The sequence below is a fragment of the Phyllostomus discolor genome, chromosome 8, assembly GCF_004126475.2.
Source record: "Phyllostomus discolor isolate MPI-MPIP mPhyDis1 chromosome 8, mPhyDis1.pri.v3, whole genome shotgun sequence".
NCBI lineage: Eukaryota > Metazoa > Chordata > Mammalia > Chiroptera > Phyllostomidae > Phyllostomus > Phyllostomus discolor.
In genome coordinates this window covers 68,063,780-68,081,533 of record NC_040910.2, presented here as the reverse complement: position 1 = coordinate 68,081,533, position 17,754 = coordinate 68,063,780, and positions in this window count along the sequence as shown.

Below are 17,754 nucleotides of genomic sequence, written 5' to 3'. Positions count from 1 at the left end.
GCCTTGGGGGCACAGCAGCCCTGGCCCAGCGGTAGACACTGTCCAAGACAGACAGCGTGCAGGACAGACGGCGTGCAGGACAGACGTCAGCACTCTGGCAGCTTCCGCAGTGGTGGCGGAGCTCCGGTCGAGCTGCCACGTGAGCACACAGATAGAGCAGAAGCTCAGGGACAAGAGGGCTACCGGGTGGTGAGCCCCTCGGACTGTTGGGAAGGTTACAGGAGCATAGAGAGCAGCAGTCAGCAACGCCAAGTATCCAGTTCACACTAATGAAGCCTCATTTGTAACCACAGGCTGGGACGCCAGGGGACAGCAGCAAGGAATTGAGAAAGCCCTGCGCTCATCTTTTATCAGATATGTGAGCCGCGAAAAACGAAGGCAGCTCCTACACCTGAAATCTTTTGAAATTCTATGCTCTCCCCCCCACTCCTCGCCTCCCCGCCAGGAGACCTCTCCAAGGTTGCCCACTATAAGAAAAATGAGAGTGCCTCACAGCCTGCCCTGGCCAATAACTCATTTGGAAACAAGGTGCTTTACTGATCTCTCTGGTCTGGGTTGCTGCCGGCACCCGGGTTGGAGCTGCTCCCAGGCGAGTGGCGCTCTCCGGGAATAGCATAGGCTGTGCCATAGGAGAGGGCGCGGTTCCACGTTGGCGTTAGCCGGTTGGGGGCCAGTTACAGTAAAATGAACACAGGACTGTTGGATAGGCAGCTTCCCGCTCCTCAGTTTTTCTGGAAAAAAGTGTTGCTGGGTAAGCGGTGCTGGACAGAGGGTGTGATTGCTGCTGCTGCTGCTGCTCCTGCTGCTGAAACCGCCAGAGCACAGATCCTCGATTCTGGTCACATTCCTCTTCCCTCTCCCCACAAAAACCCCGCAACAGAGACCCACCCGGTACCTTCCGCCCTGGAGTCCCACAGTCCCTCTCTTCGTCCCGCACCTCTCAGGTGAGAGGACTTGCTAAGACACTAATACCTCTTTGTCTGAAAGGAGTGGGCTGCTTGCCTAAGTTGCACCCGCTGGAACTCAGACCTGACAGTCCCGGTTTCTGATTCAGGTGTGCGGTCCGAGCACCATCATCCAACACACAAAACCTCCGCTTCAGAAATCCTAGCATACAAACAGACTGCTTTTCCATTCTTAAGTCTGTGCCAAGGCTGCTTGTCTTGCTAGGAATACTCATCTCCTTTCCAACCCCTATTGCTTTAAAATTGTTATTTTAGCAAAAAAGAATTTAAAAGAAAATGTAAATTAAAAAGAGAATTCACCCAGAATTGCACCAAAGAATTTATCCTTTACTTTCCTCCTTTCTTTTCATTCCACATTCATGAGTATAGAGTTTAAGAGTAATAATCATGGCAGATACCATGTTATTCTGGAATTTTTGCTTTAGCAAACCTCTTTTCAAGTTATTACACAATTATTCTAATCATAACTTTAATGACCATATAATATTCCATGGAGCAGGTGGTCTATAATGTATGTAACATCTACTCAGTGAAACTGAGTTGCTCTAAAGGTGCATGTCCAGTCCTGCCTCTCTGGGGACCATTGTGTGGATACCTGAGGCCGCAGACAGGCTCCCTCCTCTGACCTACAGAGCACTCTGTCTGCCGGGCCCCTCACATGTGTCCCTTATATTTTTTAACAGCTCTGTGTGCAGATGTGTTGTCCTTCTTTCCAGACTCTGATAGCCTTGAAAACAAAACTAAGTTTTTTTCATTTCTTTATCACCCACATTTAGTTGAGTACCTAACATTTTATGTTGATCAATAAAAGTGCAAAGTTAACAATAGTGAAAATCCAGTAGTGTGGATGCTGTTCATCACAAGCCTCAGAAACAAACCAGCTCTCGGGAAGGTTAATAGAAAAGGAACTGGTTAAAATTAAACATCTAACTTATGATCCAGCAATTTCACTCCTACATATGTACCAATAGGAAATAAAAACATCTGTCCATAAATTAAAAAAAAAAAACTTGTACAAGAATGTTCATATCAGTCTCATCTGGAGTAACCCAAAACTGGAAGACAGACCTTGTATCCATTAACAGAAGACTAGATAACAGATCTGCACTATGTCCATACAACACAAAACTATCCAGCAATTGAAAGGAACAAGCTACAGATCCACAAAACAACTTGGATGGACCTCAAAGACTTTACCGCGAGTGAAGGAAGCCAGGCATGGAAGAGCTCAAGAACAGGCAAAAGTAGCCTAATAGAGATGTTGCCATCATGTGCTCTGACACACAGGAGGAGCTCAAACATTACTTAGCATACTAATCGCTGGAGGGCAGGTAACTGCTATCGAGGCCCTTTCAGCTGGATTATGTGTTGTTCCCTTGATTCTAGGGAAATATGTCAACATATCAACTGAACGACCCCGATGACTGCAGGTGCATCCCAATGAGAAGACTTCATTGAAAGAATAACCACAATCATAGTTCTGTCTGTGCTGGCAAAGACCCTGGGCACTCAGGGAACTGAAGTGGGGAGAGAAATAGCACAGACTGCAGCTTGGTATGGAAGCCAGCAGCTGGCAGTGACCTCTGGTCTCTATAATCCCTACTGAACTCTGTCTTGTGTACCCTGGTGGGATGTGGCAGTATAGGGGTCAAGGGCATGTGGCATAGAGTGAGATAGACACCAGTGTGTTGTCCCAGGGGATCCCTGGGTTCCAAGGGAAGAGGAAGAAGGAGACATGGCTTTCCTATTGGCTGACTTAATCCCTACCTTGGTCCCGACCCTCATCAGTGAATGCCACTGCTTGTCTGGATGAAGCCCAGAAGCTAGAAGTATGTGGACAACAGGCTTTAATCGAAAGTAAGGTGTTCATCAGTTGGAAATGAACAACTTATTGCTTGAATTGATGTCACCTGGATGGAGAGAACTGAGAAATTTTGCCTAGGCTGGACATAAACATTTCTAGTACCAGGAAGTAGAGGTTGAACAATCTTTTCTTCATGTTTCATATATGGACCCATCATTTCCCTTAATGGAAAGACTTACATTTGATAAGGACTTTGGAGACAAGTGAGATTATCTAATGAATGACCCATGAAACTTGGGTTGTATTTCAATGAGCTATCTAAAACTGGGGACTCCCCCTCTCCCCATGGGGAGAGTTTGCACATGATCTCAACTTCCTACAAAGTCTCCAGGGCTAGCCAGCTGGCACCTCCAAGCACCTCCATGTATGGTTGGCCCAATTAAACTCAGATTTGGTTCCCAAGTCCATAATGTTTATTAGCTGCCTGCACAACCACTGCCAAGTTTGAGGTCCTTTTCTTGGTGCATAGTACAAGTACATAGTACATACAGCAGGTCTTGTACAGATCTCAGCACTTTTCTGTAGGATGACGGAAGAAGGGGTGACTTTGAAGCAGCTGAAACTTTTGCCCTTGAATCTCAGCATGTAGCAAATTATGCTTGCTGATGTTTACCTAAAACCATTTGCAGATAGCTCTCCCACCAAGACCCAAAAGTGGAAAATGTCTCAGACATAGAAAGAGATGTAAATGATGGGCAGACAAAAGAAATGACAATTATTCATTAAATTTTTAAAATGACTAGAAGGATTTGGGGAAGGGACCTTCAGAAAGTTCTGGCCAGTATATATGTTATTCGATCAATTCAATTTTGTATCACTAAGTCAATTTTAAGTACGGGATTTAGTGTCAGAGATACTTTAATTTCAGTTCTACACTTGCTACCCACTAGTTGTGAAATCTTAAAATTGTTACCTAAACCCACAATCCCAGTTTACTCATTTATAAACTAGTGATGATAACATCTACTTCAGCCCGGTGAGGTACAACCTAAATGAAATCACCAAAGCATAGCACTTAGCACAGTGACTGAGAAATGGTAAATTCTCAATAAGTGACAGTAATTAAGCATCATGAACAAAGACACTGAGAAAAGGGAAAGTAGTGAATGTGCAATGCTGGGACCTGAAGGACTGGGTCCTCAAATCCATCAGATATCTTCAAGTGGCTTCCCTCCAGAGCATGGGAGGGAACTGTGATTTACACAGTCCCATAGCCCCACAGACCCACAGAAACTGCCTGTTCCTGCCAGCGGTATCAAGATGGGAATAAACATTATGTTTTAAAAATAAAATTAGGGATAGAAATACAAAACTTCATCTATTCAATGACTTGGTTCCGGTCTCAAACTTCCATCACCACTGATGATAGAAAATGTAATCTTACTAATTCAAGGTAATTCATTCACTTAAACTTAATTTCATTTAGGTAGATGCTCATTTAGTTTTAGAACTTTTCCTCATCTTGCTTCATCTTTCCAGACATGTGGGTATTTTCAGTTAATGAGAGGAGATGACAATTGGGGCATGTCCCCTCCTGGCAGGAGCAAGGTGCCCATGGGAGGGGTGACTGCAGCTGAGGGATAGCTGACTGACGTTCCCCAGCCTTAGACATCTGCCCCTGTTCCCCCAGAACTCATGAATATACACACAGGTGTGCAGACCCCTCTGTCACCAGGAGGCTTTGGCCCTTCTGTCTTCTCTTCTGAAACTCAGCTGCTCTTCCTCCTTTTAGGACAGGATTTGGCTCTTCCTCAAATTCCCTCATAATCTATTATTTATAAATAAACTTTGCCCTCTTATTTCAGGCCTCACCTCTTAATCTTTTAACCAAGATTTCTACAATTCAAAACGTCACATCTATTTTTTCCCCTTTCAAGCACCTGGTTCTTGGAATACAAATCTATGGCATTCAAAGTTATTATATCTGCTATGGATTTACCAAAAATTAATTAAAAGTTCAAAAGCCCTCAATCTGGCTCTTTTGTTCACTTTATGCCATTGATATTCTATGTACAACATTTAGGGAAAGCCTTTCTTCAGTGATAAAGAGATAGGTAGAGGGTAAAAGAAATCAAACTAAATCACTTATTTTAATATCAAAATATTACTTACTGTAAATAAGCTACTTTTGCTCACACCTTCTGCCTGTAGCCCAGTGCTATCCCAAAGGATGGCTCAGAAGCTAGCCTTTTGGGAATCCCTACATACTGTGTGGATGCTCCACCCCCACAAGTCAGGTACCAGATGAGAGTCACAGAGTTTCCCGAGTGGAATCTGGAATGTGCATGACTGGGGGGATGTTAGGAGCTTGGAGAATGGGCTAGATATACTTATGATAAGAGTACAAAACCCCTCCTTACCAAGGTTAGACAGGAAGATGTGGATGAAAAATTAGGATGTCTTCTGTAATTTAGAAGCCACTCTGTGATTAGCTAATAGTAAACCTCTTCCCTTCTATGTGTGGCAAGAGGTTGGGAGATAGAGTCTATCAGACTCAAAACATGAACAGTGAGGGGTTGCCTTGGACTCTGACTGTGTTCTTTATTTGAACTTCTCTACCCAACCTACCTTGTTGAATGCAAGAGAGTCTGCTGCAGATATAATGCCCTGTGATAGTCAGATTCTCCAGAGAAACAGAATCAAAATCGGTAAGAGAATCATAATCAATAGGAAATTATGTTTTAAAACTTATTATTAGGAATTATAATCATATATGCAATTATGGAGGCTGACAAGTTCAAAATTAGCAGAGCTGATGTCCCAGTTCAAGTCTGAAGGCCAATAGGCTGTAGAACCAGAAAGAGCAAATGACCCAGTTCCAAAGTGTCACACACGAGAATTCTCTCATTCAGGGGACAGTCAGCCTTTAATCCTATTAATCCTTTCAACTAATTGGATGAGGCCCACCTACCTTGGGAAAAGCAATCTGTTTTACCCAGCCTATTGATTTAAATGTAAAACTCTTCTATAAAACACCCTCACAGACACACCAAAAATAATCTTTGACCAAATATCTGGGCGCCTTGTGACCCTCTCAGGTAGACACAAAAATTTAACCACCATGAGCCCTTTTCCCATAGCTGTGTTGTCAGCCCAACCCCCACAGCCAGCTGCAGTTCTCAGTAACTCCCAGCCTTGAGCCTGATGCTCTTTCTCTAGGTCAGATGAATGAATGTCTGTGTGTGAGTCTGTACGCCATGTTATGCCTCTCTGTCAACATTTCCTTCCCCAGTGCCCAGACAGCACCCCACTCTCCACAACCCCAAACTTCTCTTCATCTGTCTTCCAGCACAAAGTCTTCTGGAAACCAGCACACATAATTGTCAAATCCAACTGGGGAAGCCCTTGGGTGGGAAGGGTCGTGGTGGGGCCAAGATTTGAAGACAGAGGTCCTGACTCCAGGCCCAGTATCCTTTCTGCTGTGTCAGCCTAGAGCTCCCAATGTTTAGATCTAGCAAAGTTCCCCCGCCCCAGAGCAACTGCAACAAAAGCCATCTGCTGGACCCTCTGCGGGAGGCTCAGCAGCAGTTGCACTCACAGCCTTACAACAAGCAATTGGCAGTGAGGCTGGGAGCGATTACCAGAGCTTGGAAACATCAGCTCAGATAAAATTAGATTTGACCTGAGAGATTGTTCCAAACACCAACTCAACAGCCTTTGATGTTCTGAATCCCATCAAACTGCGCAGAGTTTTCTCTTCCTGGCTTTAAAGTCAGTCAGTCTCTTCATCAGAGAAGTACAAGGGCCTGTTTTTTGTTGAAATCTTTAGAGCTCTTTCCCTGGAGGTGTTGTGGCAAATGTGTCATCTGCTAGTTGTATCAAACCCCATGGCACTTTAGGCAGGGACACTAGGTGACTTACCACTTTGAAAGGTGCTGCCCAGAGACATAGAATGTTACAAAGAACTATAGAATTAGTGGGGTGACCACATCATAAGGCACAAAACTATCTAATCACTACATTGTATACCTGAAACTAATATAACCACTATCATATTGTATACCAGTTACACTTAAAAATAAGTAAACAAATTAATGCACTCAGGAAAAAGACGTAAGAAATGGATAACACAATAGCACTCCCTTATCTTTGGGGGATATGTTCCAAAACTTCTAGTGGAGGCCTCAAACTGCCTGTAGTACTGAACTCTATGCACACTATGTGTTTTCCTATATACATACCCTCAATGGCCTCTCTTTGGCATATCTGAAATGCCACCATCACCACTCTTGTGCTTTGGGGCCATTATTAAGTAAAATATGGGTGACTTGAATGCAAGCACTGAGATACCACTATAGTCAATCTGATAACCAAAATGGCTAGCAAGAGGCTAATAGGTTGGGAGTGTCTACAGTGCAGATACACAGGACAGAGGGATGATTCATGTCCTGGGTGGGACAGCATGAGATGTCCTCATGCTACTCAGAGTGATGCACAATTTAAAACATATGAATTACTTATTCCTGGAATTTTCCATGTAGTATTTTCAGATTGCAGTTGATCACAGGTTACTGAAATGATGGAAAGTGAACCTGTCTGCTGTAGTTGCGTCTTATAGGTGGAGGGACTGAGGGCCAGAGAGGTTGTGTGACTTGCATATGGGTTAAAATGCCAGAGCAACACCCTCATCCTAGGTTTCTATTCCTCCTGCATTGTTCTCCTCTTTTATGCTATCCTAGTATGACTTCTCATACCTGGGGCATATTTGAACTTAGAGATTTCAAAATTTGAGGAAGAGAGAAATTAACTAAGAGAAAACAGGAATTGAACCCAAAAATCTTGATATCAGAATCCGTTGCCTTTTCTTGTTATAAAAGGTAAGGGATGCTTGTGGCAAAGGAAGGTAAATCAGCAGGAGTGCAGAAAGGCAGTGGGCAAGAGGGAAGGAGAAGGAACATTCCCTGAGAACAGGGACATGTCTGTCCTCTTTACTGCTTTAGCCTCAGCAGCAGCCCAGTGTCTGGCACATGGTAGGTGTTCAATGAATATTTGTGGAGGAAGGATGAGTGAGAGGAAGGAAAGGAAATACATAGGCTATTACCTGATGGCAGTCTTGCACTGAGGTCATGGGTTTTATAATCACTTCTTTCAGCTAAGGTTGTTTTCCTTTAAGTTCTTGGGGTTTTTTTGGAGGGGGGGTTAGTTTCAATGGGTAGTTTTTTTCATTTTGAGGTTTTTCTTTTGTTCAAGTTAAAGAGATTGGGGTTGCCAGAAGTCTAACTTCTGGGTAAGTGGAGCATTGTGATTTTGGTTGGGTTATTTTTGTTGAGTAATTGTCCAAACTCATGTAATTATAGTTAGGCTTAGAAATGAGAAAAAAAGGGTGGTCTCTCTCAAATTATATAGAGTTCTATTCCAACCCTCTTCCCTTTCTGTCCTCCCTGTCGCTTTCAGGGTCTTTTTTTGCTCCAAGTAAAATCTCCCTGAGCTATATATTATACCCTCTGTGTCCAGATTTTCAATTAGAAAATCTCACTAAAAGGCCCAAGTTGATATTATTCATTCACTAATTCATTCATGCATTCACACATTTATTCATCCACTCAATCATTCAAAGAATATCGATTGTGCTTTTGTGCCACACACTTTGCCAGGTGATTCTAAAATGAATGGGACACAATCCCTGACCTCCAGCACAGACAACAAAGAAGGGAAACAAACATATATGCAACCAATACTGAGTCTGAAGTGCCAAGAAGGTGGGATCTAATTTTTCTGGCAAGTGAGAATAAAGACATCATAAAAAATGATATTAGAATTGACTTTGAATGGGACTTAAGTAGGTTGTTTTTAGAACAAGAGCGGCCAGGTAAAGAGAAATCATGCTAGGTGGAGAAAAACCCTCACCAATTGGAATGCAATCCAAAGTTCCCCATGTGACTTGTATCATCATGATTTGGTGCTTGTCTGCTTGTCCAATCCCATCCTGTGTCACATTTACTTTTTTTTCAGTATATATCAGACACATGAGCCTTCCTTTGGTAACTCTAATCATCTAAGCTTGTTCCATCACAGGACATTTGTACACATAGCTAAAATATCCATCTCCAAAATATTCATCTTCATGAGGTTGTCTTGGGTCAACATTTAGGTCTCAGCTCAAATATTCCATGTGAGAGGGGTCTTATTAGAAAATTCTCACTTCACAGATCAGGAACCATTCTGTAATGGTTAAGTAACTTATCCAAGTCACCCAGCTAACAAGTTGCCATGACTTCAGCCTAGGCAGTTTTCACCAAGAGACTCAGTTTGCATCCACATCTCTACCCTTCCTGTCTCATATTCCAAGATGATCTTATTTATATACTTAAGTGTTCCCCTCTCCTTGCACAATATACAGCCCATGATGGTAGGGACCTTGTCTGTCTGGGTCATGACCTTATCTCTAGCATCTAGAACAGGTCTCAGCATACAGGATGCACTCAGAAAATATTTTTTGAATGAATAAATGAGCAAAAGCTAGGGGAAGAGAGTGTGCATAAGGAAAGGAAATTAGGGGTATGCTATTCATAGATAATGAAATAGTGAGGAAGCTTATTTAGCTGTCACCTTGGAGAATCATGTCCGTGTTTTTATCCTTTCTCTCAAGGTAGTGACAGACTTGTTGGAAGGATAGAACATGTAGGAACAGGCACAGTGGTTGAGGGAAATTAAAGGCTTTGGGAGCTGGGTAGAACCCTTGCAGTATATCCCAAATTGCAACACATAATGACTACCTACTCCTAACCCAGGAAGGTAATGAGTGTCATTTCATGAGGAGGAGGACATCCCTTTTATACAGCAGTGATCACTGAACAGCAGGAAAATAACTTCTTACAAGGTTCCATGGTGTCGATAACTTAGGGGTTCTCCACAGCTGACCAGGTCTGGATGGCCATAGCAGATGGCGTTAATGAGCCTGAAATGACTCGGGTGTTTTCTGTGCTCTGCTGCCTGCCAGACCTCACTCTCAGTCACAGGTCACTGATCTATTCCCATCAAAGTGCCAGGACTATGTCACCCATCTGGTAGGCTTTGCGTGATGGTGGTGGTTGATGACTGCTCCTGTGCCAAGCCGCTTGGGCATGGCCCAGACTTGCTGTGCTACTGAAGGGAGGAACCTGGACCGGTACTTTGAGACTCTGATCCACAGCTCAGTCTTCCAGCCGCTCACCACACCCCTTTCCCTAGCCTCCAGAGGGAAGTTGCTGGACCTAATGGCTGGCCGTTCTCCCAGCTTTCCAGCAAGTGGACCCTCATAGCTTCAACTGAAAAAGCAATAATGGTTTTGGTTTAAAAAGTTATAGTGTGGCTTAACTATCCAAAATTGTAACTACCATATATTGATTACTTTTTTCTGTGCTAGGGACTTTTCTAAGCCCTTTACAGACATCATCTTATTGAATTTCAGAGCAACTCTTCAGTATAGAGAGTTTATTATCCCCATCGCACACATGAAAAACTGATGGATAAAAAAGTTATTAAGTGATGCAAGGTCTTATAGGCAGCTAGTGGCATAATGTATATCTGTCAAATTTCAGTTGAAGTTCTTAATAACTATTTTGCTGTATTGACATGTCCATGACTTTCAACTCTCCAAATATGCCTTAATCTGGGAGTTGAAGGCACATATCACAAGCTGTCATTGTACCTGTTGTGTTTGGAAAGGGTTTCCAAAGGTTGGTTTCTTCTTTTAAAAAAGTAATTGTTTCCTAACATGGAAACCTCAGTGCCTGAAACCAAAGATACATAGATATCCATTGCTTCTAGTCTTGGGCAGGGTTGATTTAAGAACTAAGTGTCACAAAAATGATAAGTAGTACAGTGGTCTATTGACCAGATAGGTAGAGCACCATTAAATTTCAGATAAACTCTATTAAATCCAACAGAGATATAATCTAATGAGGGCTTTCTAATGGTGCAATTCCTTTGCATTAGGTAATACAAGGGATACAAAGGAGAATAACAAGGTGCAGTAAGTATTTTATTCCTGGAAGGAGCAGGGGTGGGGTGAATCTAAGATTGACCCAGTTCAGCCCTACCTTAACTAAGAATATAGGGGTTTTGTTCCTAAACTACCACCATTTCTTTTGCTGTCCAAACCACTAACTTCTCCATCTTAGAGAGTTTCCAAGAGTCCTGAGTCATTCTAGGACGACTGTCCACATGGCAAGATGGAGAGGACTATATGGAGTGTTAAACGCAGCTGGACATCACTCCTAATCAACAAGCAACATTTTGGCAGCTACTCTGAAGATTACTCACTGGATGGCAAAGAGAGAAAAATTCTAACAGTTCCTTGGCATACAGGATGTTTAGTTCTCACTTGAATGGGAAAGGAAGATCTTCAGGTGATGAATCAACTCTCACATGTCACTCTGGTACTGGGGACAGATGGAGCTCATTTGGGCATAGGATGGACAGTCCCTTATTAGTGGCTCAGCTCCTCTCTGTTTGATCCCAACCCAGGGTATGTTTGTCTAGTCTGGGAGTGGGAAAAACTTTTTGTGTATTCTTCTAAATCTATTGGTATTGTATCCTGAATCCTGGCTTTAGAAGTCTAAAAGTCAAAAATTTGGTTCTGTTCTGTTTCTGCTTTGACAGCCCTCCCTTTAAGTGATAGGTGCCCCAAGTCTTGCTGTCTAGGCTGGAATACAATTCTATATGTGTCAGCAATTGTCTTCCTGATATTTCCCTTCCTGATTAGGCACAAATGCTCCCAGTCATAGGCACAGGTTGTGAACCGCTGGCCTCCCCCTTAGGGGACTGTCTCATAAGCTTAAAGCATGGAGAGGCAGAGAATGTGTGCTCCTGGCAAGCAGGCTGAGTGTCCTCTTCCAGACTTACTAATCAGACAGTTACTCCTGTTCCTCTTATGATGAAAATTGAGAGAGTGGAGAGTAGTCTTCCATTCCTCTGTTGAAGCATGAACAGTGGGAGTAGATACCACCCCTCCTTCATGTTCAGCACCAAAGTGGCCATGGCTGCACTAGAGGCACAATGAAAGTCAACAGCTCCACACTGAAGATGGTTAATTTCAACTGGGAGGTTCAAAAAGGGAAAAATGGAGGGACCATCCCAAAGTAATCTAGCTCTCCTATTTTCATTCCATACACTTAAGTTCCACTACCATCTCAAAATGCCCCATTATAAAGAATAAAACAAAACAAAACAGAAGATTAACTAGATGGAGTATCATGCTGTGTGCCTCTTACCACAATTTTAAAGACTTTTCTGGAGTAGACAAAAGATGTGCTGATGTGAGGCCCCTGGGGATTTGGGCCACAATGCTATCTGAGGTCTCCTAATCAATTCACAAAGTGATCAATTAAAACACCCCTACTGAACACCTCCTATCTATCAGGTGAGTATTGCCCTTACCTGTACTGGAACACAGAGGTAAGGTCTTCAAAAACTGAGATCAGGATTTAAAAAATGGGAAACAGTAGATAAGAAGGATAATCAACCCTGTAGCGAGTTATTATAATTAAATGACTGCATTTACTGAAGACCTACTGTGAGTCGGACATTATCTAAGTCAATCAGAGAGGAGGAATTGTACTTGATTAGCAAATGATAAAAATGAAGCTAAATAAATTAATAATTTGTTTCAGGTTTAATAGTAAGTGAAGAAACCACTGAAGACCAAGTCTACTTAATTCTTCAACCCAAGTTCTTGTTTCTCCTACAGAATGGATTTCCTTCTGTGGGGAAAAGAATCCTCTGCTGGTGGTTATAAAGCAGTGGTTTTCACACTCCCATAATGTTTGACCATATTATTATATGTTTTATAATTTTTTAAGCCTGCTCACTAATTTAGCTTAAAAACAGAAATAGATCCCTACTACTATAGTCACACATATGGTGTCGTATCATAAATGGTGTAGCTGGAATTTGAACCCGAGCAGGAGGGTTCAAGTTGACACACTATCTTGGTCCTAAGCCATCTCTTAATTTTTCTGATATGGCTCTGTTCAGGTATGACAAGTTAGTGCACGGGGTACTATGTCCATTTTATCACATGTTTTGACCATGGGCTTATACAACCCATACAACCCACACAACCAGTAAGTGGTAGTTGCACAGTTCTTCCCTGAGGCACAAACCATACCTTATCTATTATTCAGTTCTCTTAGATCCACCAAAAACCCTGGTGATTACAGTTGGTGCTCCATAATAACTGTCAGTTACTGTGATTTGCAATATGGTTGAATACAGCAGTTACCTGAATGAAGATCAGAAGACCTGAGTTCACTAACCAAGAGTAAACACCTGGATAAATCATCTACATTTATTGTACCCAAACTTTCCTCACCTGTAAAGTTGATGTGTTATCTTCCTCTCACATGACATTACTATTGTGGGAGTGATTTAGGGAACCAATGTAAACTCTTTGAAAAGGGCAAAGACCTATGTGGAAAGACATTTATGCTTAAAAATGTAATTTCTAGGGCAAAAGACTTAAACCCATAGTTCATTAAAAGGCTATCCAATGGCCAAAACATGTTTCCCACTTTTTCAATTTTATTAATTATGAGGGAAATGCAAACTGTAGTCACCCCAAGACACTACCACACACCGACCAGAATAACTAACATAAAAAAATACAAAAATAAAATGCCAAGTTTGGGTGATAAAATTAAGTTACTGGAGCTCTCATACACTGCCAGTAGAAATGTAAAATGGTGCCACCACTCTGGAAAAAATTTAGCATCATCTGCTAAAGATGAATATGTGCATAACCTATGACTGTGTAATTTCATCAAAAGACATGTAGTAGAATGCTCATCACAGCGCTAGTCACACTAGACCATCATTGGAAACTGGACACTGCCCAACGATAATGAAATGAATAAATAGTGGTACATTCACATAATACAATACCACACAACAGCAATTTTCAACCTGTGTGTAGTAGAATTTTAAAACATGCAATACCTGACTAGTTAGGGGCACCAACCTCTTTTCTCTTAGAATATCAAATAAAAGAATGGAAAGAGCCAACACAGTAGCCATGTGTATATGTATATACTTTATTTATATAAAAGTCAAAAACAGGAAAAACTAATCTATGGCATTAGAAGTCTGGAAAGTGGGGCACAAGGCTGATTCCTGGCATGCTGGTAATATTGTTTCTTGATTCAGGTACTGGTTACATTGCTGTGTGCAGTTTATGAAAATGATCGATTTGTATAGTTGTGTGCTTTTCTGAATGTATATACACTTTCATTAAAAGTGCACACAGACACCCAGCCACACACTCAGACGCACAGAGAGACACCTACACAGAGTTATACAAAAACTTCATTCTCTGCACCTCTCAAAAAACCAAATGGCTTCTGGGTAGCAGCCCCTGACAATCTCTAACTTCTTCATTGAAATACCTATTAAGATGGCAAATAATAATAATAACAGCAATAATGATGAGAAGGAAGAAAAAGAAGAAAAGAAAAAGGACCCTTTCCATATTTCCAGGTCTGTCAGTCAAAACTGTTGCCTGCACTGGGGGGAGTTTTCCCTGTGCCTCCAGAATGCTCCAGTAGTACTGAAGACAGTCCTGGCAGACCACATGTGTGATGCCACAGGTCAGTTTGTCCACTTGAAAGTAGATGAAAACACATTTCTTTCTTCTTCAATATCTTTACTCAAGACTTCCATTGAATGGAACACTGAGCTCTGTTTCCTGCTCCAGCATGGGGGCAAGGTGGGGAAGAGGGGTCACTAATCTCGTAACAATAGGAAAGGAGCTTGAGTGGATTTCCTCATCTGGTTTGGTTCCTGAATTTGGAATCCAGTTCTTGATCAATGCTACAGGTGAATCCTGTAGCTTGTGGGGGGAAATTAGGTCTACTGGGCTTTCTTCAGAAAGTACCTTTATTCTTGGAAATGTATTTTTCCAGGAAATATGTTTTCTTGTGCCATGTTGTCTACCTCACAATTCTTAAGTTTGTTGACCATTTGAAAAGATAGCTGGTATTATTTTGTTATGCCATTTATTGGCAACAATTCAACTATTTACATGTTTGGCACTTTACACCAGAACTACTAAATTAAAATTTCTATTTTTTGCTACCAAAAGAAATTTGTTACCAAATTCTTCATAAAGCAATATGCTGATATTTTCATTGTCTAGGAACTTGAGTGGAATTTTTCTGTTTAATTTAAAACTTACATTGAGATTGATATTTATCATGTATAAAGTGTTTCTACAAATAATTAAGAAAATACATAGTCCAGGGGACTTCCGGCAAGATGGTAGCATAGGTGGATGCACCGTACCTCCATGCACAACCAAGATTAGAACAACAACAATTTAGAGGCAGAATAACACCCAGAACTGACAGAGAATTTATCTGAATGGAAGTTGGACAGCCAAGAAGTTGAAGTAGACCCGTTCATCCAGACCGGTAGGAGAGGCGGAGATAAGCAGCAGCCGGGTGCGGGTCTTGGAGCTCAGAGTATGGGGAGAACTGGGCACAGAGGGCACCCGGGAGCGTGTGAGCCATTCATAGGCCATCCGGGGTGCGCAGGATCGCAGCAGGTGGACCCTGAGTATGCAAGCGGCAACTGGCAGACCCAGTGAGGCTGCAATTGTGAACCAGGACAGAGTGCGCAGCCCAGGATCCCAGGGAGGGAACTGGGATCCCGGGAGAGCAGAGCTACCACCATTGTTCCCTCCCGCCCCCACCCCCACATACAATGTCACAACCTAGCAACTGGGGTGCCCAGCCCTGTGAACATCTAAGGCTCCACCCCTCACCGTAACAGGAGTGACATGTCTCAAATAGAACAGATCAATGCCCCAGGGCTCATCCTTTTGATCGACCAAGAGATTGCCAATCTATCAGATGCACAGTTCAAAACACTGGTGATCAGGAAGCTCATAAAACTGATTGATTTTGGGCGCAAATTAGATGAAAAAATGCAGGTTACCATAAAAGAGATGAAAGGAAGATACATGGAGAACCAATAGGGATGGGAAGGAAACTGGGACTCAAAACAATAGAGTGGACCAGAAGGAAGAAAAAAAAAAACAAGCAGGAAAGAATGAAGAAATAAGAATTCAAAAAAACGAGGAGAAGCTTAGGAACCTCCAGGACATCTTTAAATGTTCCAACATCCGAATTATAGGGGTACCAGAAGGGGAAGAGGGAAAGCAACAGATTGAGCATGTATTTGAACAAATAATAAAGGAGAACTTCCCCAGTCTGGCTAAGGAAATAGACTTCCAGGAAATTCAGGAAGCTCAGACAGTCCCAAAGAAGTTGGACCCAAGGAGGAACACACCAAGGCACATCATAATTACATTAGCCAAGGTAAAAATAAAGGAGAAAATCCTAGAAGCAGCAAGAGATAAGGGGACAGTAACCTACAAAGGAGTTCCCATCAGACTGTCAGCTGATTTCTCAACAGAGACCTTGCAGGCAAGAAGGGGCTGGAAAGAAATATTCCAAGTCATGAAAGACAAGGACCTACATCCCAGATTGCTCTATCTAGCAAAACTCTCATTTAGAATGGAAGGGCAGATAAAGTGCTTCTCAGATAAGGTCAAGTTAAAGGAGTTCATCATCACCAAGCCCTTATTTTATGAAATGTTAAAGGGACTTATCTAAGAAAAGAAGATAAAGAAAAAATATGTATAGTAAAAGGACAGCAAACTCACAATTATTAATAATCACACCTAAAGCAAACCAAAAGAAACTAAGCAAACAACTAGAACAGGAACAGAACCACAGAAATGGAGATCACATGGAGGGTTAGCAACAGGGAAGTGGGAGGAGGAGAGAGGGGGAAAAGGTACAGAGAATAAGTAGCACAGATTGTAGGTTGAAAATAGATAGGGGGAGGGTAAGAATAGTATGGGAAATCTAGAAGCTAAAGAACTTATAAGTATGACACATGGACATGACTAAAGGGAGGATATGGGTGGGAGAGGGGGTACAGGGTGAGGGGAATGAAGGGGGGAAAATGGGACAACTGTAATAGCATAATCAATAAAATATATTAAAAAACAAAACAAAACAAAACAAAAAATACATAGTCCAAAATAAAATGAAAAAAGGGCTAGAATGGCAAATTACAGAATAAGTAAAAATGACCATAAACATAAAAGATACGAAACCTCACCCATCATGAAATACTGTATTTTGCCGTGCATAGTGTACACCCATGTTTTTGGCCCAAACTTTTAAGAAAAAAACTTTCACTTTAATTTTTTAATTCAATATTTTATTTATTTACATTTAGTTACTTGTTTTTTTGTATTATAAAGGAATTTTAGCATTTATTTGTGAACATATTATGGTACAAGAAATTTTATGTAACAATAATTACAAAACACAAGAACAGATACAAGGTATTTCAGGTACTACCCATGTATTATATGCATCCTTATTTTTCTCTCAAAAATTTGGGCAAAATAGAGTATATTATACATGGCAAAATATGGTAAACACAAATTAAAATAATGCAGTGGTATTCCCCCGCCTTTATGCATGGTTTTGTTTTCCAAAGTTTCAGTTACTGGTGGTCAAACATGGTCTGAAAATATTACGTGAAAAATTTCAGAAACAAACAATTTATAAATTTCAAATTGTGCACCATTCTGAGTGATACAATGAATTCTCAGTCTGCCCCATTCCCCATTGCTCAGGATGTAAATCCTCCCTTTGTCCAGAGTCTCCATGCTGTGTCCATTCCCTGCCCATTAGTGACCTAGCCCTCTCTTTCATCAGATCTATTTGTCATGGTATCACAGCGCTTGTGTTCAAGTCACCCTTATTTTACTTAATAATGGTCCCAAAGCACAGGAATAGTGATGCTGGCCACTCAGGTATGCCAAAGAGAAATCATAAAGTACTTCCCTTAGGTGAAAAGCTGAAAGTTCTCAACTTAATAAGGAAAGAAAAAAATGTATGCTGAGGTTGCTAAGATCTATGATAAGAA